The sequence below is a fragment of the Ictalurus punctatus genome, chromosome 5 (genome assembly GCF_001660625.3).
Source record: "Ictalurus punctatus breed USDA103 chromosome 5, Coco_2.0, whole genome shotgun sequence".
Classification (NCBI taxonomy): Eukaryota; Metazoa; Chordata; class Actinopteri; order Siluriformes; family Ictaluridae; genus Ictalurus; species Ictalurus punctatus.
This window is the reverse complement of record NC_030420.2, coordinates 20381112-20391710: the sequence shown is the minus strand read 5'-3', so window position 1 is coordinate 20391710 and position 10599 is coordinate 20381112. Positions and strand designations below refer to the sequence as shown.

General features: G+C 37.4%; 1 protein-coding gene across 2 annotated transcripts in view; it reads left to right on the top strand.

Annotated features, from left to right (window-relative positions):
• Positions 1 to 4530: 4530 nt before the first annotated feature.
• The window catches only part of slc20a2 (solute carrier family 20 member 2), a 37919-nt gene continuing 31850 nt past the window's right edge, over positions 4531 to 10599 (top strand). The window contains exon 1 of one of the 2 annotated variants that reach the window (XM_017467713.3): positions 4531 to 4689. The gene's annotated coding sequence lies outside the window, so the exon portion shown is untranslated. The remainder of the gene's footprint in view (positions 4690 to 10599) is intronic. The other variant, XM_017467712.3, reaches the window with a different exon arrangement.

Below are 10599 nucleotides of genomic sequence, written 5' to 3'. Positions count from 1 at the left end.
TACTCAAGCCTACCATGACTACCCTTTCTGTTGCGCTAAGCACAGTCCTAATAATCTTTTCTCTCCCTCTCTCCTTCTGTCGAGCCACAAACGATTTTATGGAGATACTAGAGATCCTGATCCTTTCTGCTCTCCGGACCTGCCTGATCCATTTCGGATGTCCTACCTCTGGATGGAGCTCTCATCTATTCCAATTCCAGATTGCTGGAACTACGGCTGCTTCTAAGGCCAAACAGACTTCATATAGAACCATAATGAACTTTTGTTACCCAGATGAGGATGGGTTCCCTTCTGAGTCTGGTTCCTCTCAAGGTTTCTTCATCTTAACATCTTAGGGAGTTTTTCCTTGCCACCGTCACCACTGGATTGCTCAATCGGGATAAGTTCGCACTTTTAATATCTGTATACCTGTTTATATATTTCTGTAAAGCTGCTTTGAGACAATATCTTGAAAAAAACACTATATAAATAAAATTGAATTGAATTGAACCGCCAACCAAGTTCAACCTGCAGATTCGATGGAGGATGACGCTCCGCTTTCCTGCTCAGCTGAGGATACCGCACAGTCTCCTGGCTCAGCTGAAGACATTTTGCCCAGTGGACCAGGACCACCATGGGGGGTTGTTCTGTCACAATTGCACCTTGAGCTAGCACTGCTGTATTGCAGTGTGCTCGGAAACCCGAAGCGGCAGCTCGTTTCGCGAGTTCGTTGTGCTAGCTAGAAGCGTGAGACCGATTCGCGAGCTCTTAGAGAACGCATGCTTTTGGGTCTTCAGTGACCTTGACTTTGTTTGCTTTGGACTCATACTTTGTTATGGTTTATGTCCTGTCTCCGCCCCTGTATTGTCATTGGTTGTTTCCCCTTATGTCTGCCATCATTGTTTTCAGCTGTCTTGTGTTTCACCCATGATTACGTTTGTCATTTAAACCCCTCGTGTCTCTTTGCACTTCATGCAGTATTGAGTGTTATCACCGTACCAAGCGTTAGTACCCTGTTCCTCGTTTAGTTTCATGATCTTTGACCTTGTTTCTCTTTCTTGATTCTAGCCTTGCCCAGTTTATGCCTGTTTGCCAATCGCTGGACCCATTGCTTGTTTCTTGACCTCACCATTGTCTCCTCTTTTGGATTCGTCTGCCTGTCTCTCTCTAAATAAACTTTTATCTGCACTTGCATCTGTCCTAACCTTCATTAAGTGGATTACGTGACATTATGCTACTGCATTATACTTTATTTTCAGACTGCTCCAAAGTTGGGGTACCAGCACTCTCCACCAAAGTGGACCTCAAGCTTAGAAAAAGAGGCAAAGCCACTGAAAGCACATCAAGATCTGTCTCTGCATGTGAGGTAGCTGCACTAAGCTTACCCAAGCTCTATACTTCATTGCAGTATTTTAATGCAATGTTTGTCTTCCATGAGAACCATCAGCTGAGTCATCTGCCCATTTCTTTTCTGGTCCTAAACAATTTGGGCATTGATCATGTCCATCATCTAACTTCATTGGGGCTTGTCAGAACAAACAAATTGCCATCCTGACCTGAAAACAGTTTGGGAAAGTTGGCAAAACTCCTTTATGAATTTATGGACGCATTGCTAGATGCCAACACAAACAATAGGCCACGTGTCTGTTCAGTAGTCAACCATGGAAAAAATAGTAATATGTTAAATACTAAAAATAACATCACCTGCAGTGCACATTAACAAAATATAGTATATAGTGGGGACCTGTTATAGACATGCGATCATGGTCTCAAGGAGATGGCCTTGATATTGATATCTGGCAGTCCGGAACAAAAGTAAATAAAATATTTATAGCTATTATAATGGTGTTAGTTTTGAGTTTAAATCCGTTTCCTGATTTATTTAAATTAATACGATGTACTGTTTAGGGTGCATTATTATTAATAGTAGTATTATTGCTATTATTATTATTATCTAGCGAAAACATAGAACAAGTATAAACAATGATAAACTGTTATGCTGCTTGGTAATCAGCATGCTTTTACCAACAATGCTGTTGGAAATAGCAGCAGCAGGAAATATGTCTATCTATTAAACAACAAATATATTTGAGGTGCATTCTTTTCAGAATTGACTCTCCTGTGTAAAGGTAAATACTGTATGTGTACTAATGTATGCATATAAAGTTTGGCAGGAATATTTTAAGAGTACATCTAAATGTTTATATATATATATATATATATATATATATATATATATATATATATATATATATATATATATATATATATATAGAGCGGGGCACAACCTAACACGGGGCACGTTCTAACAGGTTTTATATAGTAGATTCCACTGGTATGGCGAACCTTCCTGTCTTTATTGGTTGCCATACCAGCACTGTGTAAAAAACAAATCGCACCCAAGCTCAAACGACTTTGGAAGATACCAAGGGAAGATCATTTTACCACAGCGGAAGTCGAATTTCACACATACGTTAATTTTCAGCTCTGTGATTAGTGTTAATGCAAAACGAGGCAAATGTAGTATCATTTTAATCTTTAATCTCTCAGTTACAATCCTACATAGTCTCTAAATGCTTATATAACCTGCTGAATTTAATATAAAATGCTGAATCTCAGTTGTACACAGGGGTCACATTGTAACGCTGTGTTAAAACTTGCCCCACTATTACAAGAAACTATACTATTCTGTGCAGTTAGCTATGTAAATTTTCACAATACACTTTTATGGTTTTATTTACTGCAGCATGAGAAACAAACCAAGACGGACAAGGATGTACCTGTGTATGTGTTATCTCTTTGTCTTCATTATGTTGGCTTTGTTCTGTGCTCATTGTCAAGCATTAAAATTTGTTGTATGTAATTTGACATTATTTCATATGACTTTGATTTCATAAATTAATAAATGTTTTTACTGACATAATATCATAGGTTATCTTATATGTTTTTTAATTAAATCAGATTAAATTGTTAGAGGGGGTTTTTAAGCTGTCATACGGTCATGTTACAACGTACCCCTCACATGTTACACATTCTCACAGTTCACTTCTCTTCTTTCTGGTTAAATAAATGAAAAATGTATATAATTTATTCAGGAAACAACACCCCATATTTGCACCAGACATTTGTAAAAATTTATGTGAAAAAAGAAAAATGCTTTAAACCCTAAGTACTTTTCCACAACCTTGAGAAAACAAAAAGGACTTGTGCCCCACTCTCCCCTAAGGAGTGAGCTAAACTAGCTAGCCAGACCTTTTGATGTTTTACAGAATGAAAGCTCCGTATTAAATTTAAGATTGCCCATTGTTTAAAATATATATAACTGCTGCAAGGGTCTATAGGTAACACAGCTGACTGTGTAGCTACAGTAGAAGTGTATGAATTAACATGAGCTATCTAATGAACCCAACAAGCTAGTGAAACAAGTGGTTGTTTCACTAACAAGTGGTGTTCAGTTCAGCATTGCTCACTTGCATTAGTTAGTTTATTTATTTGTCAATTGTAGACATATAAAAAAAACATAAATTATAAAGTAATTCCTGTTATTTTTTCATCACATTACTTATTCACCCATACTTAATTTTCTTGATCACTACTCAAGTGAATTATTAGTACAGTAGTAACACGTTTACTCAAATGTGTTTTGTACCCTTTCCATCACTGTTCATGTTAGACAGTAGAATCATGATTAACTGCACTCTTAAAAATGTACAGAGTACACTGACCAAGAATGACGAAACAAAAATGATTTATTTCCCTTAAAAATCTTACCAGTGGGTTAGAAACTCAGTGAAGGTCATGCTGACCTGACAGACCAGCAAGACTTCAGTTAATCCCTAATGCTTCTAATGAGCACAGTACGTGGGAAAGTGTTATACAACGTGGAAATCTGGATGTGGATCAGTTATATTTTATATAGCTGTCTTCCACAAAAAAAAAAAACGTTGGTTTTTAGAGATCTTTTAAATGTCTGCCACAAAAAGCACAACGCATTACTTCGCACTGACTCATCCCATGCTGTCAGATAGCATCTCCATGTGAGTCACAGTCAATCGGAAGCTGCTGTATTGAGTGATATGTATACCCGAACGCGCGTCTTTCGGTTCGCACGTGAACTCTGCCCATAAACATCACGTGTTATGTAACGTTAGCGCAATAGCGCGTACTTCGGTGCATCCTAAGTGGCTCCATACTGATACAGCGCACGTGTTGACAATAAAGACCTTGGTGTAAACAGGAAATAATGCAATCACAGAAAGAACGAAAAAAACCATGATGCATGGTCTATATACATGGTATACGTTACATATAACAAGAAGCACAAGCAAAGGCGTTCTGAAAAGATGAACAAAGACAATAAAACAAACCCACAATAATAATACAAACAAAAAAGCTCAAGGTGTTTCAGGGACATTCTCCCATAACAAGATGGATACATTTTTACAGCGATTCCGTCTTCCGTTCCCAGTGTATTTTACTCTTTGAGCTCAGCTCTCTCTCCTCCTCTCTCCCTCTCTCCTCCTCCTCCAGCTCCATAAGCGCCCGGATGTGAACCCGCAGCTCCAGTCAGCACAACATGGTTGCTTGACTGAGCAGTGTGTTAAAGGAGCCTGCTGGAATCTCAGCGGGTAGCTGCTACAGAAAACCTGACCTTTTCTCCCTCAGATTTCTAGCTTAGCGAATCATTTTGGACTATCCTCTCAATTCTAGGTAAGTAAGAGAGCGGATTTGGATGTCGTTAAGACGTCGATGTTTAAATAGCCCAGACCGTATTGAAATTCAGCACATGTTTAAGAAGTAACGAAGCCTCTTGTTATGACAATGCTTTATAATATCAGTCCTGTCTTTGGGAAAAAGACTGCGTGCTTAGAAACAGCAGAACAACGTTAGCACGAGCGCGTTCGAGTAGTCCGTGGGGTTATTATTATTGTTTTATCCGGGATTGTATTTGACAGTATTGTCGTCACTGAGATTGCACGTGAATCGGATGGAGCAGGACTGAACTGGGTTACACGGACCGGGCGAGATATTTTCGTGTAAATGGTCTGGAAGTGAGAATTGACTCACGTCCACGTTACGGGAAGCGCGTGGACACACTGTTGATGTTTATAGTCTGATAACGATATTATTAACCGAGACACTGAGCAGTTAAGACCTGCGTCGCTTATAGTGCCCTTAAAGCGGTTTGAACAAAACATGGCTCCTTTCCTTCTCAGTTTATAGTTTATAGAACCGCGCGCGCGACTGTCGCACATTGTAAACGCTGTAGCTTGGATCATCTTCTGAGATAGACAAGACAGCGGGGTTTTTTTTTGTTTGTTTGTTGACCGGAAGTTTGCGTTTAAATAAACGCGTCGATACTCTTTCCCATCCTACTGAGTGAAATGATATCTTCCTAACAGAAAGGCTTACCATATGAAGAATGCAGGATACATGCTACAGCTGGCTGGTTTAGACCTGTGCGAGAGATTGGCAAATGTCTTCCTCTGTTTTAGTTCTCACAGACGAGCAGCAGGTTGTAGAATAAATGAACAAATATAATATTTGCCTTCTACTTAAACCCAACGTGTCAGAGCTTGACCATCTCATTTGCACTCCACACAAAAGAATCCCTCGTGGAAATGAGTACTAGCATTTACATACCTGTAGCAGGGTCTATACATGTTATTCAGCTACTGTTTATATAGCAGGGCTGTGCTCAAATAAGAACTGGGATATGTCTTGGCACAGGTGTAAGAGTCAGAACTTATCCAGTCACAAGTATAAGCAGGAGTCGGTTGGCCAGAATTGGCGTGATTCTGCTGTAGGGAGTTTATGTTAATTAAAGCCTTTGCACAACTGCTTCTCCCTTGTGTATAAAGTTTGGACCAATCCAAAAATGAGTTATACTTCTAATATAGGATGAGACAAGGTTTTCCACAATATGGATTGTGAGTCATCACCCGCAGACCCGTCACTCCAGCCCCTGCGCTTTCCATAATACTCTGTCTATGCTCTGAATACCAGTGGACTCACCAAGGCCTTGTGTGTATCCCTGACAACACTTTTCTGTCAGTGTGGCTTTCCCACAGTCTCTTTCCCGCAATCTGCCCATTTTCCCCACCGATCTTTTGCTGCACTGTACGTCTGGTAGTTCATTGATGAGTGTTCTGGTAAATACAGTCCACATAAATAGTCAAGGACAATAACATCAGAGGAAATGCAGTTTATAGAAGCATTTTGTGAGCAAAAAAAATTGAGAGGCCATAATGATTAATTTACTAACCACAAATGTTCTGGTTAAAATGACTCAGTGACTCTAAACATAGAAAAATGCCTTAAAAGGCTGAGAATATAGGGCTTAATTACTTTCTAGTGATGGACTACTCTCACAGGACCAGACATGATCTCTAAAGAGAAGCCACTAGTGAGAAATTTTACTTTGGGATGTACTAGGCAATGGACTCTTCTTTATATATATATATATATATATATATATATATATATATATATATATATATATATATATATACACACACACACACACACACACACACACACATATATATATATATATATATATATATATATATATATATATACACATATATATATATATATATATATACACACACACATATATATATATATATATATATATATATATATATATATATATATATATATATATATATATATATACATATATATATATATATATATATATATATATGATAATATTTCTAAGCTAAACCAATGCCTTATAATTTCAGAAAGAAGTAAGAATGGCATTGACCGAAAACAAGCATACACAACCATATATATATAAGCCAAATTAGCTGAAAAGTTGCCATTAATAACCCTTTTCTACTCGAAACCGTGCCATGGCTCAGCTCTGCAAATGAGATATAATCATCCTGATGGATATTTTCCATTGCCAGGTGAAGTGTCATATTTATCTACCCATGTTGAATTAATAGTTGAATTTGAATCTGAATTTAAATGTGCTTTTATTGCCCTAGTACTATGCAAATCAACATATGGCTGAAAATGAAAATACTGCACACGGTCGATTGATCAAACACACTAGTCACAGAATTGTCCTGATTAATGTTGCTGGCTAGAATTGCTTCTCTGATTATTTTTATTTATTTATTTATATTTTTTTGCTGGTGAATTTAAGAGGTCAGCAGTGTAATGATTTTAATCAGTTTTAAACAGTAAATTATTTTTGTTCAAATAATTTTTTTTTACCCACAGTAGCATTTTCTTATCCCTATTTAGCTTGATCTTACATTTCTTCCCCCATAATTCAAATCCCAAATGGATTTCGAGGGAAAGCCTGTGGATGTAGTGTTGTGATAATTTTTGCAGCAAGTGTGTTGCAAAGACTGTCTCCAAATGTGTATTATCCAAATAGATATTATCCACACTAGGCACTGTGAGACTACCAATGGACAGGCAACCAAAACTAAAGTAAATAACCTGGGAAGGATATATGGAACACCAGAAGAACTAAAAGGAAAGTATATCTTCGAACTGGGTTAAAGGGAATTTAATGAGACACCTGCATAACAATGTTCCTCATGGACTGGTAATGTGATCAGTAGCATTGTAACGGCTCGGATCAGTGGCTGCCTTTACATCCATAATTAGCTGATACCTTATAATTTAGCTAACTATTATTTTGGATGAATTACCTTCATATATTGTATGTGATAACTGCAGCTAACTGTGCTTGTAAGCTCAAAATAATGTGGGTGGCTAAAATTAGACAAGTGATCTGAAGTAACATAGCAAAGGCTGTGACGCTAACAGAAAAGCTAGCAAAGGCTGTGACATTAACCGAATGAATTAATGTAGGCTAAAAAAAAAACGAATGTCACTATATCGTGAATTAGACAGCTAAGGGTATGTCGAATTATTCCAATGTTGTTGTAGCTTACCAATTAACTGCTCCTTTTAAATTGTAAAAAAAAATTTTTTGGAAATATTTTGGTGGTTATTACAGCTGCAATACTAATTCAGACTATTTACAGTATATGGTAAAGGAAGTATAATATTGTATGCATCACTCTGGTTCTTGTGAATGTATGTTTACTGTTCTGACCGTGTTTTAACTATGGGATGACCCTGTGCAGCCTTGTTGTTAAGGAGTATCTGTCATGTTCTCATACCAGGGCGGTGACATTGATCTTACTAGATTAGATGTCAAGAGTTTATAGTCATCTTAATAGCTTGGTTGTTGTGTGTGAATTGATTTGTTTCCTTCAACAGTGAGAGAGCATGGGAAGTCTTCATGTGGCGTGAGTGCTTGCGTGATGAGACCCTCTACAGGAATAATTCAAACTACTGTTGGCCCGCATGTAACAACTTATGTGTTATACTGTAATATCACGATTATGTCATGTCTATTTTCTGTGTGACTGTTGTACTTTAAGGCCATCTGGTGATGCTGAAGAGCAATATGACAGGATAGTTAGTGGTTATAGGGTAAATCCTAATGTACCATAAACCAAAAACCATTTGTTGCTGAGTATAAGATGAGATTTCACTTTTGATCAAAATATAAGGTCAAAGTAATACTATTATATTTATTTCAGCATGAGTCATATAGCTGAGAAAGTTTACATATAACTAATGACCTTTGTATGTATGGTAATAGATACACTTTGGTGAACATCTTTTCGTGTGGAACAATAATGGATCAGCAAGAGCATTTGCTCATAATATACAATACTACAAAAAAAAACCTGCTTTAGAACTTGTTGGACAACCGCAGAACCACAGTGAAATTCTGTTTAAAGACAACCATTATTTGGTATGATTGTGCTGTGTGATGAGGCTATGGCCCAAAGCATATAAACATATAGTTGTTTACATTAGGTTTATTACAAATGCATGCATTGTTTAAGTTTTGATACCACAGTGTTTGGTTAGGCAATAATCTGCACCTGCTCTTGTGATGACAGGTGGCATGTGCATGTATATTTTCTGTAAACCTCTAGCTAATGCTTGAAATCCTCAAGCACACTTTTAGTCTCTGTATGGCACAATAACCATGGTGAGGCAACCAAGTGCTCATCCAAAAATATCAAATTGCTCCTTGGAATTTGATTAGAGCAAAGGTGATAGGTGGGCTCAAGAGGTGCAGTGTGTGGTGGGCGAGTGTATTTTTTGCTGAGAGTGTGTGTGTTCTTGGCAGAGTCTATGAATTACAGTCAAGAGGTGAGTATGTGCATGGACAGCTGGCTGGGCTTTCCTCTGGATAGCCTGTGACAGGACTATTTCCAGTGCCCACGGGTCACGTTGCCACTAGGGAAGATAACACCCCGATAGCACTGTATCTGGCAAATATATTGAGCTATAGAGCCTCTTAAAAGTTAGCTTTTTTTAACAGTGTAAATCCATAATGATATGAATTGAGACAGAATTAAAATCTGAACTTCTCTGAAACCAAAGATTCAGAACAATTTGACTAAACTGCCTATGACTTGAATGGGCAGGACATACAATCATAAGCTATGAATGAACAGGAAGGGAAAGAGAGACTTGACAAAGTAGAGGACGAGCCATGGATTATGGTAGAGATATTAATGTATCATATGGAAGAAATGGTAGAAAATGTTTGTTTGCCAAATGTTCCAGTTCCACTGTAGCTAACATAAAATGAAGAACACACAGGGAGGGGGGAAAAAAGAGTCAAGAAAGGAATTGCCCAAGCGAGAATGTGGACAAGACTGAACATAATGTTCATTGCTGAAAAGATTTGAGGGCTTTGAAAACTGATGCCAAACTTGCTGTGCTGCTTGCAAGGTAATTATTTTACGTAGGAGGTTTTTCTATAATATATTATCCAACATAATTACTGTACTAATCAGACGGGACGAGTTTTCTCTACATATGTCTGTTGGGTAATGTTGCCAAATACGTTTATAGTATTTCTGATCAATTCACATAGGATAAACAATCGTTATATAAATTACAGCCGTGGAAGTGTCTTCATGATGTATGCATGGCTGTACCAATAAAAATTGAATGCCTACTAAGTACTTCTCATGTGAATGCAAACTGCGTGCATTGACCTTTTGTAATATATGCTTGGTGTAGGGCTTGTGATTGCACAAGTTGTGCTTGATTATTGCTAGTAGTAGTAGTAGTAGTAGTAGTAGTATGACCTTACCAATTAGGTAGGCTGTACCTGTGCTAGGAACTCTGTAACTTACCTAGAAGTGTCACTTCTCTGACAAGTCCTTTTAAATATTGTCTATGTTTTATTGTTTGAAATGTAAAACCTGGCCAATACCTGGTTTTGTTCTGGTTTTGGCTGGAGATGGTAGAAAAGAAACTCTTTTCCACAGGATAATAGGCTATTGTAATGTTTACCACCATGTCAGTTTTTGTTAACCTGGTGTTATTTCTGTCTTTCCCAACAAATGCAAATGTAGTCAATAACCATTATATAGTATGTCCTGTAAAAACAGCAGACTTTTTTTTATTCAACTTTAGTCTTGCACAACTAGCTAATTCAATTAATTTAAGCAACGTAGACATTTGTACAACCCCAATTCCAAAAAAGTTTGGACACTTTGTAAAATGTAAATAAAAACAGAATGCTATGATTTGCAAATCTCATAAACC